Source organism: Hipposideros armiger, unplaced genomic scaffold (assembly GCF_001890085.2).
Source record: "Hipposideros armiger isolate ML-2016 unplaced genomic scaffold, ASM189008v1 scaffold_1105, whole genome shotgun sequence".
NCBI classification, from domain to species: domain Eukaryota; kingdom Metazoa; phylum Chordata; class Mammalia; order Chiroptera; family Hipposideridae; genus Hipposideros; species Hipposideros armiger.
In genome coordinates this window covers 136,062-163,542 of record NW_017732455.1, presented here as the reverse complement: position 1 = coordinate 163,542, position 27,481 = coordinate 136,062, and the positions used below count along the sequence as shown (strand labels likewise).

Genomic DNA, 27,481 nt, shown 5'->3' with positions numbered 1-27,481 from the left:
TTGTTTTGATTCCTTCCACATTTTTTTTGTGTGTGTGCATATGATCTCACATGCATTATAGAATCAAATGGCCAATCTAGTATGATGTTTTATGGGATTTTCATGGGATTACATTGAAATTACAGTTCACTTTGAAGATGAAAAAAATCCTAATAGTTTTCTAATCTATGAACAGGGGATATCTCTCAATTTATTTAGTTCTTTTAAAATTTCTTTGTTATGTTTTGCAGTTTTCAACCTATATACCTTGAATATATTGTGTTAAAATTATTCCTAAGTATTTCATATTTTTGTGCTATTATATATTGAATTGCTTTTTACACTTCATTTTCAATTGTTGTTAGCATAGAGAAACACAACTGATTTTTGTATATCCTGCAAACTTGCCAAACTCATTTATATTAGTTTTAAAGTTTTTGTGTGGGGGGCTTTCTGAAAGGTTTTCTACACAGACCTATCACGTCATCTCTGATTCAGGCCTCTTTGCATCTTCATTTTAAATCTGTATGCACTTTATTTCTTTTTCTCGCTTTATTGTGTTGTCAAGAATTTCAAGTAAAATGTTGAATAGAAGCAGTGAAAGTAGACATCTATGCCTTGTTTTTAATGTTATGGAGAAGTATTATTTTTCATTGTTAAATCTGATGTTAACTACAAACTTTCTGGAGATGTCCTTTATCAAGCCTGAGGAATTTTCCTTCAATTTGCTGAGTTTTCATTATGGATTTTGTTAAATACTTTATCATATTTACTGGGATAATCATGTTATATTTTTTAATTTGCTAATATGACCAATTACACTGACTTCTGAATGTTGAATTGAACCTTGCAGCCTTGAAGTGAAACTTGCTTAGTCATTCTGTGTTATCTTTTTTATATGTTACTGGATAGTTACTAAAATTCTATTAAAGATTTTTGAGAGTCTGCATTTTTCTTGTAATGTCTTTGCATGGTTTTAATAGCTGTATAAAGCTGACATCATAAAATAAGGTTGGGAGTTTTACATTATTTTCTTTTTTCTGAAAGTTCCCATAGCATTGGAAATATTTTTTCCCTAAATGTCTAGTAGAAGTTATCAGTGAAGCCATCTATGTTTGTATTATAGTTTTCCTTGTAGGGAGATTATTTTAACAAAAGATTCAAATCCTTAATAGATATTGGGCTATTCCTCATTTATCAATTTCTTCTTGAAAGAGCTTTAATATGCTTATTTTTCAAGGAAATCTTTTTTCTATTTGATTTTAGTTGTCAAATTTATCATTTTAAAGATAGTCATAATATTCTCTTACTATACTTTCATGTCTGTAGATCTGTAGTAATACCCATTTGTTTTCCCTGATATTGTTAATTTGTTTCTTCTCCATTTTCTGATCAGCCTGGCTAAAAATTTGTCAATTTTATTAATCTTTTCAAAGAACTACCTTATGGTTTTCTTTTTTCTGTTTCTGTTTCATTGAGTTCTTGATTTATGCTTATTACTTCCTTCATTCTGCTTGCTTTGCATTTAATTTTCTCATATTGTTATAGTCTCTTTAGGTAGTAGCTTAGACCATCAATTTGATACTGATTTTCTAATTTTGTTTAATACAAGAAAATCCCTCTAATTATTGCTTAGCTGCATGTTACCACTTTTGATCTGTAGTGATTTCATTTTCAGTCAGTTCAAAATATTTTCTAATTTCCCTTGTGATTTCTTCTTTGACATATGGATTATTTAAAGGTGTCTTGTTTAATTTCCAAATATTTGCCAAATGTCCAGATACTCTTCTGTTACTAAGTTCTACTTTAATTTCTTTGTGTTCAGAGACCATATTATGCATGATTTCAATCCTCTTTAATTTGTTGAGACTTGTTTTATGGCCCACCATATGGTCTCTCCTAATGAATTTTCTGGGTGTATAGTTTCTGTTGTTGAGTGAAATATTGAAACAGGTCATGGAAAATAATAGTTTTGCTCGTCTTCTACACTCTTACTGATTTTTCTCTACTTGTTTAACCAGTTCTTGAGAATGGATCTGTCTATTTCTCCTTTCAGTGCTATCAAATTTTGCTTCTTGTGATGTGAGGCTCTGCTATTAACTTCAGACATATTTAGGACTATTATGTTTTCTTCATGAATTGACCTCTTTATCATTATGAAATGTTTCCATTTTTCCTAGTTATATTCCTTGTTCTAAAATCTACTTGTCTGACCTTAATAAAGGCACTCTAGCTTCATTTTGATTAGTGCTTATCAATTTCCATCTTTTTACTTTTAATGTCTTACTTAAATGCATCACAGGATTGTGTTTTCTCCATCCTTCCACCAATGTATTAATTCCCCCATCACATCCATAGACTTTCTCCATGTCAGTGAATGGAACGCCATGTATTCAGTTGGCTCATGACAGAAACCTGGGAAATACTTTGCATCCTGTTTTGTCTGTCAAGCAAATCCTAGTGATTCTTGAGACAATATCATGAATTCATCTACTTTTCTCCATATCTACAACATGGACTTAAGGAAGGTTAAAATCTTCACTACTTTACAGCTCCTGACCTATCTCCTACCTCCCACTACTGCCCCCCTCCATTCTGTTTCCTGCATGGTAACAAGAGTGACCTTAAAATATATGGTATTATCACTATCTTCTAAACCCTAAGGTCTCTCCCATTGTACCTAGAACAAAATCTCAAAATGACCTAGAAGACTGGTGCCCTAACTCCCTCTCTAAACTCATCACTCCTTGTGGACATCCAAGCTTTGTTGCACCTGGTGGTTCTGTTTCTTGATTCGATTAAACTCTTTTCAGCTTAGGACTTCAGCTGTTGTCTCTGACTGAAATAAATTCATCTCAGAACTTTTCATTATTAGCACTTAACCTAAGACCTCATGAATGCAAAAACACTATCTTTTCATTAATTTATCCTTCGAACAATTATTTGTTTAATGCATACTTGATTCCAGACACTGAGCTCCATGCTGAAAATAGAATAGCAAGTCTGAAGATATTTAATCTTTGCTCTCAAGGAGCTTACAATTCAATGAAAAGGACAAATATCTTTCAATAAAAGTACAAATATTCATTGAAAAATGTCCCATAAAGAAAGTGGACACAGCTCTATGGAAACCCACAGTAAACTAAAATAGACTGAAGGTATAAATAGGCTTCCTTGAGGAAGGTGTCTTTGACCATGATCTGAAGGGGGAATAAGAGTTAAATATAATAGCATGTTGTGACTTCAGTAGAGATAAAAAGCATATTAATTGAAATTTTAGCTCTTATGCTGTTAACAAGATACATTATGGCAATTTTGATTGGACATTCCATGATTAGTAATTAGTTACAAGACTAAACTTGGCACAATTTTGTCTTATATCTAAAAGCAAAATTATGGGTTTATTATTTCAAAGGGAGAAAAGAATGATATTTTGTACACTGTGAGACAGAAGAGCTAAGAAAAAAGTAACAGCAAGTTTTTAAATAAACTTCTGATTGCTAATTTGTAAACCTACTAAAATAAAAACATATTTATATGACTATAGATATTAATTTAGTGAAAACAAGAAATATTTGCATTTCCAAAACTATATTTCTTAGGCCTCATCCAAATGTATCATCCAAATTCAATTCTTCTTTTAATCTGAACTTAAAACTAGAGGTATATTGGACCATTATAAAAGACAGGGACATTAAAATATTTCAAATTTTTTTCTGGACTGTCATCTCAAATGGCCTGGGTTGAAGGTAAAGCTTTTAATCTAGAAGAGGTATGACATCATTTGATATATTCCATCAAATTGACTGAAATATAAGATTTTATACTAGAGTCCCATGTTCTTTCTGGCCTCTCAGCTGTGCTAAGGGAAAGACTTTGTGGTCATTTTTATAACTGACCACATTTCAGATTGAAAAAACAATAGCAATTAGCATTTCCTTTGAATCCTCATATCAGTGCTACTTCCCATGTATGAAAGGCACTCAAAATAAATTTCTAGCCAAATAAATAAATTACTGAACAGATGGACAAAAAAGACCCACTTCAGTTCATTTTATATCTTAGTCTCTGTGACAACTTAACTATTGGGTTTTCAGAAAAGTCATGACGCAGTTTTGCAATGAAAAACAGAAAAAATACCTCATGACTTTTCTGACAACCCAATATAAATGATCATTTCTTATTTTAGCACTTTAATGCCATTTGCACACAAGTTGATCAAAAGAAATGTGATAACTCAAGTTCTTCATTGGGTGACATGAAATCTGTGAAATACAATTGATTTCGGGACCTGATTTGGTTGCTGTAGAAGAATCTCCCTGTTAATATCCGTAGCAAATGAGTCCTTTGGCTCTAACACAGGTTGGAAGCTCCTAGACCTCAATTTGCAAAAAAGTTTGTAAAAAGGTTCTAGTCTGCATTTTAGAGATGTGTCTTTACAGCCTCAAATCATTCAGGTGAACTTCAAATTGCATTCCACAGAGGAATCAATTCTAAAGTAATATAAGATGCCAGAGAAAGCAGAGGTTGCCTATCACCCTAGGGCAGGATGGAAAGAGGTTTAGACATACAGAGGCTACAACCACTAATACCATTTCTCAGTTTTAGAGAGTGACCCACCTCCCCCTGAGCTTGGATTTTATCTAAAGAATGCTTTTAAACAAAATATATTATTTTTAGTTTTGACTTTATTAAAATTATAGGAAACATGGCAGTTGTGATACATCCCAGTGGTGCTCCAAGTCTTTTGGAAAAATCAAAGGAACAATGAAGAAAACATGAGAAATTTTCAAAGCTCAATAGTGTTTACATTTGACTTTGAACAATAATTAAAAATTGAACATGAATTTATATATTAGTTAATGCAATAGATGTATCAAGACTCTAATACCATTACAAATAAGTTGGTTCAAGAATCTCTCCTGAACAGATTTGTGGTTGCCAGAAGAGAGGGATGAGGGGGGGTTCTCCCACGGGTGAAGGGTGCCAAAGTACAAACTTCTAGTTATAAGATAAGTAAGTCCTGGGCCGGCCGAGTGGCGCGATGGTTAAGAGCTGGCTTGGGACGCCAGAGGGCCCCGGTTCGGATCCCACATATGAGGGCCAGTGACACTGCCCTCCACAGCTAAGATGCTGAACAACAGCTCAACCTGGAGCTGGGCTGCCGTGAGTCACCAGCGACGGCGTGGGCTGCAGTCCCTGTGGCAGTGGGTTGCCATGGGCTACCGTGTGTGGCCAGCAGCCAGCGTGAGCGGCCAGCAGCCGCAGTGAGCGGCCGTCCAGAAGCCGGCGACTGATCTGCCTCGCCCGGGAAGAGCGCAATGATGGTGCCAACTTGGGCCAGTGAAGCAACGTCCTCCACAACTAGACTGAAGAACAAAACGACAGCAACTTGTCTGTTCCCCTTCCCCGAATTCCCCAGCACTGTTCCCATCCCCCCAATTCCCCAATAAAAATCTTTAAAAAAAAAAAAAGATAAGTAAGTCCTGGGATGTAATGATCAGCACGGTGACTAGTTAATAATACTGTATTATATATTTGAAACTTGGTAAGAGAGTAGATCTTAAAAGTTCTCATCAAAAGAAAAAAATGTAACTACAATATATATAGTGACAAATGTTAAGTAGACTTATTGTGGTGATCATTTCACAATATATACTAATATTGAATCATTATGTTGTACACCTGAAACTAATACAAGGAAAAAAAGAATCTCTGTTTATGCATTATATACCAAATGTCTACAGGAAGATACAATAAAACAGTGAATAGTTAATTCTTCAAAATAAAAATAAACCGGGCCGGCCAAGTGGCTCAGTTGGTTAAGAGCTCGCTCAAGAGTTTGAGCTCTGAGCAACAGCAGTTCGAGTCCAGCCCGAGCTGAGCAGCTGCTGAGCTGCCAACAGGTAGCAGGATGGCTCAGCTAAAAAAAAAAATAATAATAATAATAATAATAAAAATAAACCAATTGACTGAGTGATAAACAGTTATCCTAATAGGGGCAAATTTCTTATGTGTGAGAATGTCCAGAGTAGAAGAAGTAATTCTTATGTAGTTGGCTTTAAAGCCGGCCTAAAGAATGAGCAAGAATATTGGACTAAATGACAAAAGTATATTGCGTAAGAACTCTTTTTCAACCCTTTCTACCTCCCACAACACCATCCAGTGCACGAGAGAAAGAACATGATTGGTGCTCAGTCTCCAGCAATGAAATCAATGCTTTGCACAATAAAAGTCATAAAAACTGTTGAATACATAATTCAATAGTCAAAACACAAAGAAACCTCATTATACCACTTGTTTTAGTTGGGCTTGGATTCTTGGATTTATATGTTAATTGAAAATTCAGACTATTGGGGCTGAAATGGCAAGTCCTGGAGCCCTACATGGCTCTGGTAAAGGAAGGAAACATAAGAAAGCACAGTCAGAAGGAAACAAGATCCCTTTTCTGAGCTGTGTGGCTAATTCCAGGTCTGGACATCAAAGCTGACACACTAAACCCGAGAATGTAAGAAGGGAAAGGTAAAATTCCCCATATCCTCTTTTAAGTCTTCAGGAACCAACTATTCTAAATTTTTGGTGGAAAATATATTTTAAAGGAGGCAATCAGTAATGTCACAGAATTGAAATGCTACAGTGTTAGAAAAAGTGTGAACTACACTGGACTTTCAAATTTAAAATTCTATCAGCAGTTTATACACATTCAGGTTTTTAAAGTATGCATATTAAATACATGCTATGAATCATTTCTGCCATTTTTATAATTTGGAAATGTAAGACTAGGTTGGTTTCAATTGCTATTTAGGACACAAATTGATATATCAAAATGTAAGCTTTCAATTTATCACATAAGCACCAAAATAAATAATAAATTCCAACCTGCCTATAATCACTGTTCACACATTATGATATATCTATTATAATACAGATGCCAAAGGTGCCTCCCTGTCCCCACACCCCATTCTTGGGTCCTTTGCTGCTCATTAGCACAGAAGGAGCATATATATGTACTACATAACCCCATTCTTCTATCTACTGCTTGTTGGGCTCTGAATGAATAACTGATAAAGGTGGACCAATCAGATCCTCTCCAGAAATGGAACCTGGTCCACAGAGACAGACTCCATTAGGTCTGGAAAGCTGATTTGGAAAGTCTATATAAACTCTATTTGGGGGCCACTGCGCTGGCCACATACAAGTATGGAAGAGGAAAGTCTGAAGGTGGATAGCGATGATGTAGAAAGAATAGAAAGAACAAAAGAGAAGAGGCCATGACACCCATAGATACTATCAGCTAAAGAAAGTAATGTTAATCTGGAGGCCAGGCTGAATTCCTACAGCATATCTACATAAAATACTTCCTCGTTTGCCATCCCAGTAAATTCCCTAGACAGTGATTCTGTTCCTTATAACAAAATGATCCTACGATATCTAATCTTCTCTTCCCTCATGTAAGGGGCTGAGTGAAAGGCTAATTCATGTTAAAAGCCTGGGTCAATGATTGATTTTTGTATTAAAACTGGAGAGATGTGTTTCAGGAGTTGATTGTCAATTATGATTAATAAAGAGAGTTATCAGCCAGTCTAAACCAAAAAATAAATAAATACATAAGTAAAGTGATAACCTTCTCATAAACATCACAGAGCATTGTTGATAGTACTGGAATAGTTGAGTCAATCTGCTACTATTCTTATATCGGAGCCATCTTTTTTTTTTTTCAATTTATCCTTTCATAACTAAACTGAAAATCTATTTAGATGCTGTATGTCACAATGTTCCTTTCACAGTATCCTTTGCCATTGGTCCTCCTTTTTTTCCTATTGTCTCAACATTTCCCTTGTGTCTGTGTGCGTGTTTATTTATTAGTGGTATTTGAAACACCATATTTAAAGACAATGGAAAAGTATTAAATAAAACACTGTTTTTATCTGTCTGTTGATTTTTTTAGATAATACATATTGATTAGAGACCTAATCTTAACATTCTTTTTAGCATCCACTAAAAAATTTCAAGCAGTCTGAATTCATACACCTTTGAATATTTTGTGAAACTTTACATTTATTTTCCATTGTTAAGGCAATCTATTTTAAATTATGATCATAAATAGTATCCTGAAAAAAGTTTTTTTATTTTATAAAGGATTTAAAAGTTTGAGCAGGTGCACTTTTATTAGCTAGAATGTAAGGTTCATAAAGGTAGGAATTTTTTGTCAATTTCACTTATTAATATACCACCAATGTCCAGAGAAGTACTGACCACACAATACATGTCTAATAAAATACTTATTGAGTAAATAAATGAGTCACAGAATGTGTCAGTAGATGGGAAATAAAAAATAAGGCTTTTATATCAACTAGAACATTGGCTTGTTACATGACCCTGGTTTTCAATCACTCATTTCCTAAATATTTATTGAATGCTTATTATTTTTCAGATACTAAGATTGGGAGCAAGAACACCAAGACAAACAGATCACAGACGGTTCTCTCCAGGCACCCACAATGAAAGGATATACTGATGAGTGTAATCCTTTACAACACAAGATGATAAGTAGGTCAAATTTGAATTAATAAAATGCTAAATAAATTGACAGCAGGGAATTTCTTATTTCTTAATATATACATTAGGCAAGTAGACCATTTCCTCTTTGTCGTCATCAATGAATCATTTTATAGGCCAACTGCTCAGGACATTAAAAGGGTCATTTATTAGATGTGAACAGCTTAAAATTGGTAGCAGAGCTTCAAAAATATCTTCCTTGCTCATGTTTTAAAAATTTCCTTCAAGACAATGTATTATAAGCACTTTACAATTTAAATAGCACTGAGACCAAATATCCATCTGATGGGGACAAAATAGTGTTTTAACACAATACAGATTACTGATTTCTTTATAAGGTATAGTTAAATGCTAAAGAACCCTGACTTTGGACTCAGAGAAAACTGGGTTTCGACGCCACCTCTATAAATTACTAACTGAGTCATTTATCTTATTAAGTCAGGACCAAGTTTTCATCAACACCTGAAAACTATCTGCTGGTGTCAAGAAATACAATTTATATGGACAAACTGGTGCCTCTTATAAATTCTCTTTCCTGATCATGTGTAATTATGAGCTCGCTCCAGTTTCCAATGTGTATTATAGAATATACATAATTTTATTTGACCTCATCAGAATCACCAAAATTAGTCATATTAACCATTTACTTTGAATGTACAGTTCTGTCAATGAAAGAAACACAAATCATTGTCCGCTAAATGAAAGGAGACTTGCTTTGACATAATAGATAGTAGTGAGTGGGATGTCAAATCCCTGAAAATGCCTAACTTTGGAATTCTATAATTAAAAGATTTTAAAACTTTTACATTTATACTCTTAAAACTGTTATAATAAAAGTATCTATGTTACACACGTTAATAGTAACATTCACATGTACCATTTTTATAGAGCCTTAAAGTTCAAAAGCACACTTTCATAAACATTATCTCATTTAATTCCCACAACAACCCAGTGAAGTGTTTTTTCCTGTTTTTGTTTTTGCTTTTTATTTTTTTGTTTTTAGGAATAATAAATTAAATCTCAAAAGGCCAAAAAACTGATTGCTCTTAAATTACAACATAGTCTTTTGACATTCCATCCAGTGATCTTTCTCTCATACAGACTTAGTTTTGGGTTGAATATAAAAATCTGGAAGAATTTGTGTACCCACTTTATTTTTATTTGCCTTACAATCATCCCTACATCTGTTGAATTTTGAATACAACTAAGTAGATCTCTCTTAGTAAAATTTCCAAGAAATACATTAAACATTTTTCTATTCTTAGATAAAACAGGCTTTTATAAAGAACATAAAAGGAAAATTCAATTCAATAGACCATGATCTTCTTCAAATCATATTATAGAAGTAAACCTAAATAAGAGGTTACATATGAAATGACTCTCTTAGAAGAATCTCTCAAATGTTTGAAACAATTGAAGTTTCAATATTATTTAAAAGCTAGGTACACTTAAATGTTTCATATATAATGTAGTTAATTCCAGAGCAGTATGAAATACTAGGCTCTTTCCTTTCAATTCATACCAAGAATTATGAATTACTGCTATTATCCATGTACATTAAGAATGAGGATATTTAAGAAACTAAATAATTAATGCGCAAAAGGGGAAACGTGTCTGTTCTCATATAGTAAAACAAGATTAAATAAGAACATAGACTAAGCACTAATCATACATTATACACTTTAGAAAGTAAAAAATATCATAAGTACTAAGGACGTTTTTTTTTTTCTACAGATTTTCCAACATACCAAATTAATGAAACAAGAAAATTAATTGGGTTATCAATGAACACCACAGTAATACCAAAAATAACTAGGGATTGACTTAATGACAGGTCAAAGCAATTAAATTTGGCCTTAAATTTCCATTAAAACTGAAAGTAACAAAGGAACAAGACAAACAAATGAAGAAACAAAAACTCATAGACACAGACAACTGTTCAGTGGTTACCAGAGTGTAAGGATAGGGGGGATGGTTAGAAGAGGGTAAATGGGATCAAATATATGGTGATAGAAGGAGAACTGAAACTGGGTGGTAAACAAACAATGCAATATATAAATGACATATTATACACATGTACACTTGAAACCTATATAATTTTACTAACCAATGTCAACCCAATAAATTTAATAATAAAAAAATTCACTGGTTATCTCAAACCCAGGTGTGTACTATGGTGAATATAATCTGAAACAGAGTTAGGCATTAAAGTTGGATTATGGAACCAAATTTTAAGTATTCAGAACCCTGGATACAAGACCGCATACAAAGTTAGAAAGGTTAGATAGGGCAGGTAGTAGAGAGTGGTGGTATCCTGATTACCCAGTATTTATTTAATAACTTTATAGACTCAATAGGTTAGGTCAACAGTTTAAAGTTAAGGGTGAAAAGTTAAGGGTAAAACAGCCAAACTTTGATACTAAGAATCACCCAAATGCAAAGCAATTTAAAATGGCAGTTATATAATTTCCCCTGGAAAGAATCAAGCTTGGGAGTTTTAAAAGCAGTAGTCCTTGGAGATAATTTAGTAAAATCATGAAATGAGATCTGTGTTTAAACTAAATATACTGTATTTTGAAAGTATAAAATGATGTCAAATTATGTTTTCAAAAGTGGCCTGAGGTTTTACATATATTAATATTTTATTTTAAAAAATTTTGTAAAACATCTTGCTTCAAGTTCTACAAATTAAAGACTGAGAATTGTACACTTGAAGCCTATATAATTTTATAAATCAATGTTACCCCAATCAATTTAATAAAATTTTAAAAATAAAATAAAACAATTAAAAGTATAGTATAGTAAATACAAATATACAGTATATATATATATATATATATATATATATATATATATATATATATATACTGACAGACATCAGCAATCATACCAGAAGTAGTAGATACAAACCTGTTTAAGAAGAATATTTGCAACAATAACAGTAATAATATTAGTAATAGCTCACATGTATTGGGTAGTTCTGGGTCACATACTGTGTCTTATATTATTTATACTTCACAAAAATGCTCATAGATAGCTAAGTCTATTGTTCTTACTTCAAAGATGAGAATATTTATAAAAAAGTTACCCAATTTTAAGATGCTAGAAAATGGCGATTTGAGATCATAAAATTTTAAATATCAATGACCTTCAGAAATATAATACATATGAGATTTGAAAATCAAAAATTTAATCTTGAAAAATATAATACCGTCTTCCCAACTATGGCTGGCTAGGTGAGATTAAGGAAAATTCAACATAGTAGGACAGTATAGGCAAGAAATTAAAGTCCTCATGGAGAAAATAGTATTAAAATCAAGAATTGGAAAACCTACAAAAGCCCTTATAATTGTCTGCACAATCATTTAACATAATAACACTCATTTATTGAACACTTATTGATTGTGTGCCAGGTCCAATACCAAGCACTCTTTATAAACTAGCTCATTTAATTTTCATTACTGCCCCAGGAATCAGGCCAAAAAGTGGCAGAGTCAGGATTCAAACCGGATGAGCCCATCTCTTCCCAAAACCCATGTTCTGAGCCACCATGCTCTAACCCAGAGCATTCACAGACCTTCAACCTGTTTCCCTTTATCAGGCTTTGCTCATTACAAACTTTTGGGATAGCCCTTCCCTGCATTGTGCATAAAATACTTGTAAAGTTGTTACACATTGTAGATGAATATTCATCCCAAGAGTTCTAGGCCATAAATATTTATTTATGTCTATTTATGTCTAACAGGTACTGACTCAACTTGAAACTCAGGCATTTGAGATGCAGAACAACTTGTATGCTTGAGAAGGAAACCCTTGGGTGACTTTTTTTCTCAACATCTATCTATCCAAAACAAATCCATGTCATAGCCAAAGCACCTATTTTCATCTCTTAGTTTATGTCCTCACGGCAGTCGCCGGACTCTACTTCAAAGAGATGGAGTCACCTTTGTTCATCTTCTTCATCTCCCCCATCCATGTATTCCCTGCAGTAACTACTCCTGTTCTGCCATCTGTTTCAACACCACTCTCTTTCCCCAGTTCCAAGTCTCTGTTAATTAAACTCAACTGGGATGACTGGCAATTTAGTATATTGGAACAGAAAATTTTGACTGAGGAAAAGATGCAGAAATAAGCTTATGTAGACTTACTAGAAATACAGGTAAGAGAGGCTCACAGTTAGGGAAACATTGACATAAACTTGATTGTAATAGGTACATTTTCATCAAAACCAGTTTCAAAGAGATACCCTTTCTATTTCACAGTTATTGGTTTTATAGCAGTAGAAACAACATAGACTGTAGCAATTACAGGTTTCATAAAACTGTTTGCAGTTATATTTTAAGAGAAGAATGCTTGTCATTGAATTCCTCTTGTGTTAAATGTTAACTCTTCTACTTTACATAAGTAATAAAAAACATATTCAAATACATCAGCATATGCTTAGCTAATAAAAAACATATCAATCAATGTACCATTTGATAATAACCTATTTTTTTTTTTTGCCCTCCACCATGTGTCTACTTAGTTAATATAACTTTCCAATTTAAGAAAGGTAGAAATATTTCAGAACAGGTCACGACATCAAATACCACTCACAAAACAGTAAGTGTATTTTAAAACTCTTACCCAGTCTTAGTGAGACAAGCGTAATCTGCTCTTCAACGACTTCATTAATCTGGGATTATATCTGAGTAAATTGGATGTCTGCTGATCCTTTCAAGAGAGTATCCCAGGAAAAGATGTAAATTGTAATCACAGACGGTGCTCCAAAGCACCTTCACCATGTGCTGAAATACAGGACAAAAAAGGAATGCAAATCTGTTAACAGAGCTTCACATTTACTTTCTCAATATTACTTATACATGTTAAACTTCATGGATTGCAGCCTCACTCTTATCTTTTAACTCATATTTCAGAGGCAGGCTAATCTCGTCAGTAAGAGCACGGGCTCTGGGTCAGATGACCAAGCTTAGCATCACTGCTCAGCCAGAGCACTGCTTGCTTTTAAGACAAGCTGTGTAGGCCCTCTGCAGGGGACTGTGGAAAAAAATAATTAATTTAATACAAGTTAAGTATTTTTAGCAGTGCCCAATAAAGACTAGTTAATTTGTTTCTTCCTTCATTTTTTTCTGTTCTTAGTTAAAACTTAGGAAGGAAGACAGAAAGAATGCCCATTTATTGAGCAAACAATGTAAAGCACTGGATTGGTGCTTTATGGAAATTATCTCACTTAATCCTCAAATGAGATGTTATTATTTCTGTTCTAAAGGAAGGAAATTGAGATTCAGAGGATTAGCAATTTACCAAAGTTGATAACAAGAAATTAGGAGAGCTGGGGCTTAAACCATGTCAATCTGCTTTTCAAAGTCCTTGCTACTTCTGAACACTTTCATATTTGAGGGGTGTTTTGATACATCTTGATGCTGTGCATAGCATAATAGCAAATATATCAAATTTAACACTTAAATGTAAGTAAAAATAAGATACTATTTTTTATAAACTTGGTTTACATTTACTTACACCAAGTTTTAGGAGATAGATTGACTGAGGCTGAAATTAGCCAGTGAAGTTCAGGTATTGAGACAAATTAAAACAATATTTAAAGAAATTTCTCTGTCTACCTCTTTATCATGAAGGATTGATCTATACTGACATTTACCACCATAAAAAGATAACTAACAAAAAAGGAAACTTTTTCAAATTGCTTATAGTTAAATCTACAGATTATGACTGTACTAAAGTCAATTTAATAAAAAAATAGTTTTTCACTATAAAATTATCTTCATTAAAAATCTGCAAAAAGTATAAAATAAAAATGTTTAACCATAATTCCACCACATCATCACAGTCATTGCTAATAATGTGGGATATTTTCCTATAGACTGTTTTTACATGGTTACTTTTCTAGATATATAACACAATTCTGTGTCCTGTTTATATGATGATATAACATAAGCAGTTTAAGGTTTAATAGATTACAAACATTTTCTTTATTAAATAATGCAATAACATACATTTAAAATAAAATTTTCAATTTTAATATTTTAGTTTTATGGGATACAAATCTATAATATCTTTTGTCTACAACAAACACCAAAAAAATCTCTTGAAGATAGGATTTTCCTGTGTCTCAACTGGCAGGAAAACCTGAATCTGATCTGCCCTGATATGAGATCACTTATCATCATCATTTATGACACAATATCAAAACTCTTAAAATTCACATTAGAAATATTAATGGGTTTGATTACAGGGTCCTGCCCCAGAACATACTGGGAAGCATATATAATATAACCTATATAGTCCATACTTCCTAAAATCTAAAAAAGTCTGAATTTTGAAACTCTGAAATTTTAGATTAGCAGTTGTGGATCTAAAATAATAGTAACATTGTCTTATAAGGTGCTCCACTTGCCAGACATTATTTTAACTACTTTACATATAATAATCCTTCTAACACCCTAACAAGGTAGGTGCCATAATTAATCACATTTTACAGATAAGGACACTGAGATACAAGGAACCTTAATGACTTGTTTAAGTCCACATAGGTAAGAAGTGACAAAACTGTGGCTTGAACCCAGACAGTTTAACTCCAGCATCTACATTCTTAACTCGTGGTTTTTAATATCTGCTTCACTCTCAGAAGTAGAATTAAAAAATTAATAACATTTTTAAAGTCTTCATGTATATTGTCAATAGATTATTGTCTTCTTAGAATTTGGTATTTGTACCAGTAGTGACTGAGAACTTCAAGCAGTTTCTCACCATTGCTGTCACTGGTAGGAATACCAGGGTGACAAAAAATGTATACACATTTTAAGAGATGTTATCTATACTCAAGCAGTTCGCCATAATCAGAAGTGTCTGGATGCTGATGGTAACCACTTTGAGCATCTCTTGTAACTGCAGAAGTCAAACGTGACTTGTATTCATCTTTTGTTATTGGTATATATTGTGTATTACAATTAATACAGTTTTTTCCTTTCTTAAAATTTGTATACATTTTTGTGGCATTCTCTGTATAGTTTTAAATATTTGGTATTTGGCAGGCAAAGAAAATTAATTTTGTAGTTTGCTTTGATTTTAACTTGCTTTCTGTGATGATGATGATGAACATGTTTGCTTATTTTTATTATCATGTTTGTTTTCCTTCAATTACCTTTTTGGACCCTTTGCCTAGTTAGAGTTATACTTAATCTACTGGGATATACCTGTTCCTCATGCTAACCTGCATGGCCTCTTACAGGCTTGTCACTATCACCCATCAGCCCCAGACTGCTGCCACCCCTCACCTGTGGGAGGGACTTAGTAACTCCGTGTTCATGTTCACCTGGAAGAAGTCCTCTTTAAAAGCCCAATCAATCCAGAGTGGCCTTTTTTCTACCCTGGCTCCTTCCCTTCACTGTCCTCTTTCTCTCCTTTCTCCCCCCATCCCCACCATTCACTTGGGAACTGTTGGAATGAATTATTTGGAACCCCTTGGAATGTTCTCCTGAGATGGCTCTTCTTTCACTACAGTTTCTCAAGAGTAAGAAACATTATGTCAATTGAAATAAGTCAGTCAAAGAAAGACAGATACCATGATCTCACTTATATGTGGAATCTAGAAAACTGAATAAATGAGAAATGTAAACAGAAATAGTCTCAGAGACACAAAGGAAAAATTGAGCATTGCTAGTTGGGAGGGGGTGGGGATGAAGGAGAAGGGGAAGGGACGAGACAATATAAATTGGTAACTACAATATGGCCTCAGTGGTAGAAAAGACAGTCTGGGGAATATAATCAATAACGTTGTAAATATCTTTTAGGGGGCCAGATGGACTCATGTCTTGTTAGGGAGACCACTTCATAGACAGTATAGAGGCCTGACCACCACACTGTATTTCTGAAGCTGATGTTGAATAATAATGTATGTCAACTATAATTATATACACATATAATCACAGGATGTGAAGTAGAGTGTGGGAATGGAGTCAATGGAATTGTAATAGATAAGTATGATATCGGGGGTGGGGGTGCAGTAGATGGGGGAGGGGGTTGTTTCTTTTGAGGGGTGAAAAGGATAATTATTGTACAACTGAAACTAAAAAAAAAAGAAAAAGAAAGAAACATCCCATAATTTCCAACAATGGTACCTTTCAGAAACTCCAGTCTCTCTGAAGTTTATACTTCTCAACTCTGCTGTATTTTATCCATTCTTATCATCTATCACCATCTTGGGCATCCTTCATTGTTCATTTAGTGAATAAATTTTGTTCACTATGTGAATATATATGAGTATAACTCATCCAACATTCCCAACCTCTGGTACTTTTCTCAGTACCTCTCCATGCTTTGGCTTTAGAGAGAATGAAAAGCCAAAGTAATTTCTCTTTCTACAAATCCTCTTCAAGAAACTTTCAAATTTCTAGCAATCTAAGCTGGAGATGACACCACTTCAACTGTTTTCCAACCAGTCCTGCAAGCATGTTTGTCTTTAATATATACTTGTATGTGGGTTCTCAGGATTTTTAGGCAAAATGTTAAGGCAAGGAGAATAGTCTCATTAAAAGCCTATTATACTTCCTACTTCAAAGCTTTGCCAGGCATTGCTCTCTCTTCTCTCTGAAATTCCTCAGTCCATCTGCAATTTTGACCTACACCTGATTATCTAACTAATCTTTCTCCAGGAAACCTCATAGAAGTCACTTCAGGAAGCTATCCCAGACACCTCAGTGACCCTACTCCCAACTTTTCTCCCCCACAAAGCACCGGGCATGTGATGTTTCCCCTACTCACAGCTGTGTCCCCAACATTGGCACATTGCCTGTCACTGAGGGAACACGCTATAAATATAAACGGAATTAATTTGAATGCAAATTGTTAAAATATTTTGAAGTCAAGTGTATCACTCTTTGATGACTGATAATACTTGTAAGCAGTATGCCCTTTCTGAACATTTAATAAATGTTTAATATTCTTTTTCCGCTAATTTTAATGATTCATGCTTGTTATGGACTGAATTGTGTCCCTCCCGTCCACCCACCAAATTCATGTTAAAACACTAATACCCAATGTGATGGTGTTTGGAGATGGGCCTTTGGGAGGTAGTTAGGTTTAGATGAAGTCATGAGGGTGGAGCAATCATGATAGAATTAGTGCCTTATAAGAAGAGACACCAGATCTTCCCCTCAAGATATCTGAGGACATAGCAGGAAGGTATGTATCTGCAAGCCAAGACAAGGGCCCTCACCAAGACCTGAATCTGCGGGCACCTTGATCTTGGACTCCCAACCTCCAGAACTGTGCGATATAAATGTCTTACTGTTTCAGCTACCCACGCTATGGCATTTTGTTATAGCAGTCAAACTAAGACAATGCTTTTTAATATAAAACTATTTAAACTGTATGGAATACATTAATGTTAGCGTGAAGCAAGGATAAGTAATTTTTTCTTCCAAATTGGTAGTCAGTGACACAGTACTTTTTGTCATATATTAAATTCTTAAATATATTTATCAGATACCATTTTTTGAATATACTCATTATATTTCAAATTTAAAGTTACTATTTTGTTCTAATATTACATTATACTTTTGCTAATGTAACATTTTTGTGTTGTTTTGTTTTGTTGGTTTGTTTGGTTTTTTTTAGCTGAGCCATCCTGCCATCTGTTGGCAGCTCAGCAGCAGCCTAGTTTGGGCCGGGCATCGAACCACTGTTGCTCAGAGTTAATGTAACATTCTTAATTGTTTCTGATTTAAATTACATTAAATATCTGATATGACACTTAACCTATAAATCATCCCTACTCTTTTTCTAATATATTTTCATCATTATGCTCACACATTTATTTTTCTGAATGAATTTTATAATATTTTTGTCAATTTCCCAAAATGTCCCAAAGAAGCTCAATTGGAAGGTTTATCAAACATGAATTTGAAAAGAAGATACATCTTTATAAAATTTGCTTTTCCCATCCAAGAACATGTTATGTCTATTCAACTTCTTAAGTCCATTTCACAGCTCTTAGTTAAAATGTTATAGCTTTCTTCATAATGTATATTCCTCATGAAAATTATTCCAATGAATTACAAAAATTATTGTGAATAAAATTTCATGTTTCCATTATAGTTTCTTATTTTTTCTTTTTTTCCCCCCTTCCTTCTTTCCCTACCCCTCCCTCTCTCATTCTCTCTTTATCTCTATTTCCCTTTAGGTAAATTTAATTGTACTATAACATACAGAAAATAAGAAATCATAATTGTTCATTATATGAATATTTTTAATTAAACACATCCTTGAAACCAGTACCGAGATCAAGAAACAGAGCATTACCAATTATGCCTCTTTCCAGTCTCTACTCCCCACCCAATAGAGTAACAATATCCTCACTTACAATACCATATACTAGTTTTGCCTATTTATTAAATTTATGTAAATGGAATCATACAGTTTGAACATTTTTTGGTCTGTCCTCTGTGATATTGTGATTTATAATGTTAAAAATGAGACACTGGGCCCAAAATGGAGTCACTTGGGCTAAACCCAAGTCACCAAACTGAGATTTAAAACCAAGCCTATTTGCAGTTCCAGTTTCTCCCAGGAATAGAATCTTAATCAGTCTGGAATTTCCTGGTCAGGACCAGTGAGGTAATCTGCCTGGTAGATCCTATCTTGCCCTAAAGGAAGATGACCTCACCTGAAACAATCTGCTTTCTTAGTCCTTCCTCCTTTCTGCCTATAAAAGTGTTCCACCTTGTACTGCTCCTTGGAGATCCTTTCTGTTTACCAGATGGGATGCTGCCTGATTCATGAATCACTGAATAAAACCAACTAGATTTTTAAATTTACTCAGTTGAATTTTGTTTTTCAATAGTAATAAGGAATATATATTTAGTCTTCCTTTTGTTCCTGGCACAGAGTTCCTAAAACTCTTGTAATTTCCTAAGCAATAAGAGCAATGGGACAATCTTTTGTTATAATATTTAGTCTTTTATCCTCAAATAGCTCCAGTATTTGAAATAGCTCCAGAGTAATGAAGACGAAAGGTGTGTTTTATTATTCATAACAAGCCCCTTTCAATCACATCTGAGATTTTGTTAATCAGGTGACTTTTTGAAACCCCCTAAGGATAGAGGCTGGTTGTAAGGGGTACCAGCCACCTGATTAGCAGTTGGAACTGTCAGCCCCACACTCTGATCTCCAGGGGGAAGAATAAGGTCTGGAAGTTGAATCAATCACCAATGGCCAATGATTTCATCAGTGGTGCTTATGTAATGAAGCCTCCATAAGACCCCGAGAAGACTGGGTTCAGAGAGCTTCCAGGTTGGTAAACAAGAATCGTCCACATGCTGGGAGGATGGTGCACCCTAACTTCCATGTGGACAGACGCTTCCATGCTCAGGACCCTTCCGAACCTGGCCCTACATACCTCTCATCTGTCTATTCTTTCATATCTTTTAATATCCTTTGTCAAAAAGTGATAATCTAGTAAGTAAACTGTTGTGCTAAATTCTCTGAGCCACCCTGTCAAATTATTCAAACCCACAGAGGAGGTCATGTGACCCTTCAATTTACAGGCAATTTGTCAGAAGCACAGGTGAAAACCTAGACTTGCAATTGGCATCTAAATGAGAGGAGAGCAGTCTTATGGGACTGAGCTCTGAACCTAAGGGTTAATGCCATCCCCTGGTAGACAGTGTAAGAACTGAGTAAAATTGTAGGACACCCAGCTGGAATCTGGAGAATCTGAGAATCGCTGGGTGTGGGAAAACCTCCACATACTTGAAGTACTCAGAATAGTAATATAAAGTATTGAGAGTTAGTGAGTAAAGAAAGCAAAGTATTTTTTGACACCTGTTTCACTTCGCAGTATGAGTATGCTAAATTTGTCCAGTTTATTTGTTTATCCTTACTTCTATATGGTACGATTCTACCGGAATATATTTATCTGCAAACAGAATACAATATCATATATTAAGAAAATAACACATACAAACAAGTGGGATTTATTCTAGAAATGTTAGGTTGGTTCATATTAAGAAACCTGTTAGTATCCAATGCCATATAGTAATCTCCACATATAACAACATTTCAACATTCATTCATTATAAAAACACTCAAGAGAACAAGAGAGATGGACACTTTCTTAACATAAAAAAATGTTTATATTCCTCAATCTCAAAACCAGTTTCTTACTTAATGGAGAAATACTAGAAACATTTCTACTCAGATAAGGAACAGTGGGAGGATGCCCAGTATTGTTCACTATTGTACTGAAAGTGTTACCAAATGCAATTAGAAGTATCAAAATAAATCAGAGCTATAAGAATTGTAAAGAAGAGGTCAAACAATTTCTACTTAGAGATGATGTGATATCTGGAAAACGCTAAAGAATTAATAACAATATTACCGCAAATAATGAAATAATTTAATAAGGCAACACAATATGAAACAATATTCAGAAATTAATAGCTTTCATATATATTGCATTATAAATAAATAACATAACCACACCGAAGGGGATGGGAATAATAGAACTAATCTAAGCAACTTTCAAAAACAGTGTTTTGACTGCAGATTCTAAGGCTAAAGACAAAAAGAACTTTGCACATATATAGTACTCTAGTTAAAGATTTGGTTTTCCACAGAAGCATGAAATTACAGTTGTGAAACTATGTATATTTTCAGATTGAGTAAATAATTAAATATATTTATGATTATGAGAGTGAAGTTTCTCAATGTTAAAAAGGGGAGTTATTAGTAATAGATGAGATTTCACTAGAATGAAACTTGATGTTGGACTGGAATCAGATTTATCAGTATGAATTCATGATTGTGTCTGTGCATGTGTGTTTGTATATATACATATATGCCCTAGCTCCTAGCTCTGTCAGGTAAGAGAGGACCTAGAAGCAATGGCAGAAGATCAATGAGCACACCTAAAATCCAGATCTTGGTTTACAAATATTCTTCTTCAATAAAATGAATCAAAATCCTTGCAGAAATTGTCAATTTCAGGAATGAGGCAAAGATTAGCATGATGAGGGAATGGGGCAAGATGAGCCCACAAAGAACTTGTCATGCCAGAAAGTAAGCAAGTTCTCAAATTTTGATGGCATGTGAAAAAGACAGAGGAGCCAGCCTGAAGGGGTTCCCAATGGCCAAGCCTAGGATAATGTGAACAACAAAGTAAATAACAATAATTAATTTCATCTCATGAAATAAAACATATATCCTTGATTCCATACTACAAATCAGCACTTGAATGCATAAATAAGGATGTAACAGCTCTTTCTTACAGTAAAATTCAATTAATAAATACAGAGGGAATGATGCAAATAGAAAATCACCATCTCGCAAACACCATAGTAATAATTGTTGCAGAAGCAAGAATCATTGATGGAGGCTAAAATTAGTGAGCAAAGGTATACGAGAAAACAGGATATTTGCACAGTCTCAAACTGTCTCCCCAAAAGATATTTATTAACTACAAAGGAAAAATGTAAATTGTACTGGGGAACACTTACAGACTCCACCTCAATCAAGTGTTCAAACTTAAGATCACTAGGAATGAGACAGGTCAGCATCATTTACCTCTTAATATGATGCACTGAGGTCACATCTTCATTTCTAGGGTATTCTTTCCAAAAATGAGTAATCTGAATTTAATCATGAAGAAACATCAGACAGACTCAAATTGAGGGACATTCTGCAAATTAACTGGCCAGCACTCTTCAAAATATTAAGGTCATAAAGAGAGACAAAGTCCAAGGAAGTTCCCCAAATCAAAAGAGAATAAAGAGACATGAAAACTAAATGTAATTCATGGGATGTAAAGCACAGCATAGGGACTACGGTCAATGGTATCGCGACATCTATATACGGTGTCAGAGGGGTAGTAGATTGGGGGAGGGGTTATCACTTTGTGAGGGGTGTAAATGTGTAATCATTATGTTGTTTTGTACACCTGAAACTAATATAAAAATAAATAAATAAATAAAACATAGCTTGGAATAACTGAAAAACAAAAATAAATGCAATGCATGATCCTGAATTCGATCCTAAACTAAATAAAAGACATTTGTGGCACAACTTGCAAAATTTTAAAAAGGTTCATACAATTTCTCAATATTAATTTCATGATGTTATAATTGTACCACAGTTATGTGAGATGTTGACACTCAGTGAAGCTGGGTGATGGGTTTATGGGAACTTTGTAATATTTTTGTAAATGTTTTGTAACTCAACTTAGTTCAAAATGAAAGTTTAAAAACATTTTAAAAACACCTAGCAAAAGAAGAACAAACTAAATTCAAAGATAATAGATGAAAGGAATGAATAATAATGAGTACAGAAATCAACTGAGTTGAAATAAGATATAATGGAAAAAACCAACAATGTCAAAAATTGTTTCTAGAAATGCTTAATAGAACTGATTAAGAAGAAAAATAAAATTTAGCACTATGACATGAAAATGAGGACATCTCTACAGTAAATAAAAGAGTAAGAAAATAATTTATGATAGTAACTTATAAAACAGAACAGAGTCAAGAAGCACATCCACACATATATTGCCACCTGATTTATGACAAAGATGCCATCTCAATGAATGGGGGAAACAATGAATTGGGCCTTTTGAATAAAGGACGCTTGATAAATGAAAAATGCTTGTGAAAAAAAAATCTTGACCACTTATTTATACTGTATCCAAAATATTAAAATAATGCCAGGTGGATTGTAGATTAATATGAAACATGAACAAGATAGCTTCTAGAAAAATGGCTAAAATTACAAAAACCAATAATACCTACTGTTGGCAAAGATATAATGAAAGCAGAATTCATATGTGACTGGCCCAAGTGAAAATTGGTTCAACAACTTTGAAAGATTGTGTGGCTAAAGCTGAACAAATGCATAGCCTTTCACCAACAATTCTACTCCTAAGTATATAACCAAGGGTATAGTATGTATGTGCATCAAAAGATGGGTAGCAGAATCTTCATAGTTGTTTTATTCATAAAAGCCAAAACCCAGCAACAAGGCAAACGTTCATCAATAACAGAAGAGATGAACAAATTATACTATATTTATAAAATTGGCTGTTCTATAGACATAAAGAAAATCAAACTATGTTGCCTAAAACATGGATCAATCCCACAGAGATAATATCGAGTAAAAAGAAAAAATCAAGAGAGCATAGTTACCATTCCATTTATACAGATTAAAAAATCTAATAACACTAATTTATAGTAGAGAAATGTATTATAGTGATTACCTCAGGGGTTTTTTAGGAGGTATGACAAGGGAGTTCTTTGGGCCGGTGATAATATTTTGTATCTTTATATTATTGGGGCTTATACAGGTGTATTCACCCATCATTTACAAAGCTTTACACTTAAGATTTATGGACTTCACTGTATGTAGGTTATAATTAAGTGGAAATTAAGAGAAAAAAAATTTTGAATGAACACTTCTGTCATGGTTTTCATAGTTTAAACACGCCCCATTATCAAACAGAAGTTTCCAAAGGATGTAATTAAAACCAAGTATTAATATCTGAGAATACATTACTCCATAAAGTTACAGAAGAAAAAGAGCTGTTTTTATCCTTCAGCTCCTTTGCTGAAAATGGATGCTTTATTTGTCTGTATATTACTTTGTAGAACAAGAAAAGATAATATCCTGGCTTTTAGTATAAATGCTAATTATTCCATCTGTTTAGTGTTTCTTTCTTCTCAAAAAATGGGAGAAAATGTTACGTCCAGCTATGATGCTTGTATATGCATATGTATATGTATATGGATATGGATATGGATATGGATATGGATATGGATATGGATATGGATATGTATAAACAATCCCTTTCCTTAAGGATGTCACATTCTGTTGTGGAAGACGAGTTATAATATAACTAAATCTATAATCAACATGTGAAATGTGAGTACTAGCCGCACAAGTACTGATTTCTACCAATAGAATGCGGGATTTCAGGATCTCTATTAGCCATCATACCAGCTAAAGGGCTTATAATACAATGTTTTGAACATGGCTGGATATCAATATATTGTTTTCCTAAATTCCATATGGTAACACCCTTAAAGGCAAAAAGAAAAAGTTCAATTATGATCAAAGTCTCTGTTAAGAAAAAGCCAGGAAATTGAATTTTATTACAATATTTCTTTAAAATTGAATATACATTCAATTTTAAAAAGCGAAATATTGTAATAAAATAAGTTAAATCTGGCACTTGGGATATGTTCCAATTAGCTAGAAAATTTACTTATTTATCACCCTTTGGTTCAACACTATCACCAGGTAAATGAGGTATTGTTGTGCATACACACAATGTCATTTATGGATCCAGAAAAAAACCCCGAGAAGCTGCAATAGGACCATTTAAATAATCATATTTCCCCTAGAGCTTAAATAAAGCTTCTTAACATACAAATATTTTTTTCCATTATACTTTAGAGGTCATCTTTTGACTTTTGTTCTACTGTAGTCACAGAATAAATAGTTTCTCAGTTCCTCTGAATTTAACTCTTCCTACTGCCATTACCAATGTTTCCATTTGTAAGTTTGATCTAATTACTTAACTATTATTAGAACCCAGGTTGCGAAATGTTATAATCTTACTAATTAATCTCTCCAGGAGACTTTGGAATTGATATAGGCCATTTTGCAAAAATAATGACCACTAAAATCATGGTCCTAATGCACAATGAAGTGAGCATACTTAAATATGGCCCACTGCTTTAGAAATTTAGCAAAAGATGGAGAGATTAACCAAAATAACCTGCAAAAAGTGTAAAGACTATATCAGTTCAAAGCTATAAGAAAATGCTACCTTAGCAGACAGTCTTCTGCTTTATTTTTCTTTCTAACAGTAATGTGAACATCACAGAAAGGAATATTAAAGAATTATATAATCCTTTCTTCAACCAATTGTTAGTTTGTTTGCTGTAGATTTAAGTAGTGCCACAGGCTTCTAATGGCTGGCAACTCACACTGTAGAAAATGTCACTGGGCTTTGCTACCCTACTAGCTGTGCTCCACAGAGCAGAAAATTAAACCTGACATATTTGGGGAGGAGTTTTCTGGTTTGTAAGAATTTACAAAAATAGCCATACTTATTTAATCCAGGGTCACATTTGTAAGTTCTTAGGAGCTCTGAGATAAATAATTTAATTACACATGCTAAAATCTTAGATCATGTTGATTCAAAATCTACCTAATATTCTTTTAGGTGAATAGACTTGTCTCTCTAACTTTAAAATATACATATACACACAGCATAATAACATTTTTAAATCTATAGCATTTGAAAATAAACTGAAAAAAATCACTACATAAAATCATGTGTTTCTACTTCAGTTTATTCTGATTACTTTGAATAAAGATAGGTTCTGAATAAGTAATCACTTATCAAAATATTAGTTTCATCATGAATAACCTAGATTCAATGTACAAATGTAATTATTAATTTAAATCATATTTAGGCTATACTAGGCTCAAATTTATTTTGTTTATTTTATACATTTTGTTTGAACTATGCTAAGATTTAAAACTCTTTACCCTTCTTTAGCAAGGACTTTATTTTGGCATACAAGTATTTGAACCATGTAAGGCTTTTTTTCTTTCTGTTATAAGCAATAACAAGAATCATATTTCACAGATTTGTATCTCCACACTTAATGTACAAATCTGTTAAAAAAACTATGAGGTACTAAACTGTGCCCAGCAAAAAGATCATCGAAGAAAAATATTTACAGTGCTGTTTCTAGAAAAGTTTGCACAACTTTTGCAATAACATCAAACCCCTTATTTAATCACTCAGTGGTATTTGCCAACTTCATCAAAACAAGGATAGGCCTCCCTATCTCTTGCCAGATTTCTTTCTTACCTGACTTTGACGGTTCTCTCATGCAACCTAAAAGGGAAGAATTGCATCTGGCTTCTAGATTCTATCTGCAATATGAGAGGCCTATTTTATTATACATGCCAAGAAAAATGCTCCCAAATCTCTCCTCTCCCACAACACATTACTCCTTACATCATCACTACTGCTTTCTCTTACCATGGATTGAAAAGTCATCCCCTCAGCCTTTTGAAAGCCCTATTGATTAAGCTAATGACATTTACTTAGCACGTGCTAAGTGTAAGTCACTGTTCTAGTTGCTGTGAGGGATACACATACACATAGGACACCAGCGGCTTTACTTAAAGATAAATGTCCTGGGATTCCTGTTTGTTTCATAAAATAGCCCCTGATGCCTGAAATTTCCTTCATCTCCTAAGAGTCAAATAATCTGTCATCCACTGAGCCACACCCTATTACATCTTGTCTTTTTCATAAGCTTTTCATTTGAATTAGAAAAGGCAACATTTCCCTCCACCAACAGCCACCACACCAGAATTCTGTACACTATTGACTTCTGTCCTTAAAACAGACAGCCATGAGCAGTACTTTATGAAAATGTGTAATCTTTTATTATTATTTGACTTAATGTTTATCAGTGATCCTCTGTATGTGACTCTCCATTACTTTTGCGTATGTGGCTGCAAATTCCTAGAGAAGAGGAACCAACCGCTTGTGACTTTTTTGAGCCTTCAGTACAATTAAACACTAACGTCCTCTGTGATTATGTTATCAACCTGAATTTATAGATGCTCCCGAAAAGTCTTTTGGGCAGAATTACATATCAAAAAGCTATACATCAAGTACAGTGTCGAGAAAGCAAGCATCCGGGTAACAATTCTGGCTCTCGGAAAACTCTCCTGCTTTAATTTATTATGTTAGGAGTTTATAGCATTTATAACACAAATCACCACGCATTGAAGTTTCTGGTGTTTAGCTGTTCACTCTCTGCCTTCAGAACACTGGGGTACTTATCTCATGCTTTGTTTGTTTTGTCTTGTTCTTCCTCTCTCTCTCTCTCTCTCTCTCTCTCTCTCT

General features: G+C 33.8%; 1 long non-coding RNA gene across 1 annotated transcript in view; it reads right to left on the bottom strand.

The window, feature by feature from the left end:
• LOC109376342 (uncharacterized) overlaps positions 1–27,481 on the bottom strand; it is a 332,696-nt gene that overhangs the window by 185,740 nt on the left and 119,475 nt on the right. The window contains exon 2 of the long non-coding RNA XR_002122723.1: positions 13,165–13,325. This is a non-coding gene — a long non-coding RNA (uncharacterized LOC109376342). The remainder of the gene's footprint in view (positions 1–13,164; positions 13,326–27,481) is intronic.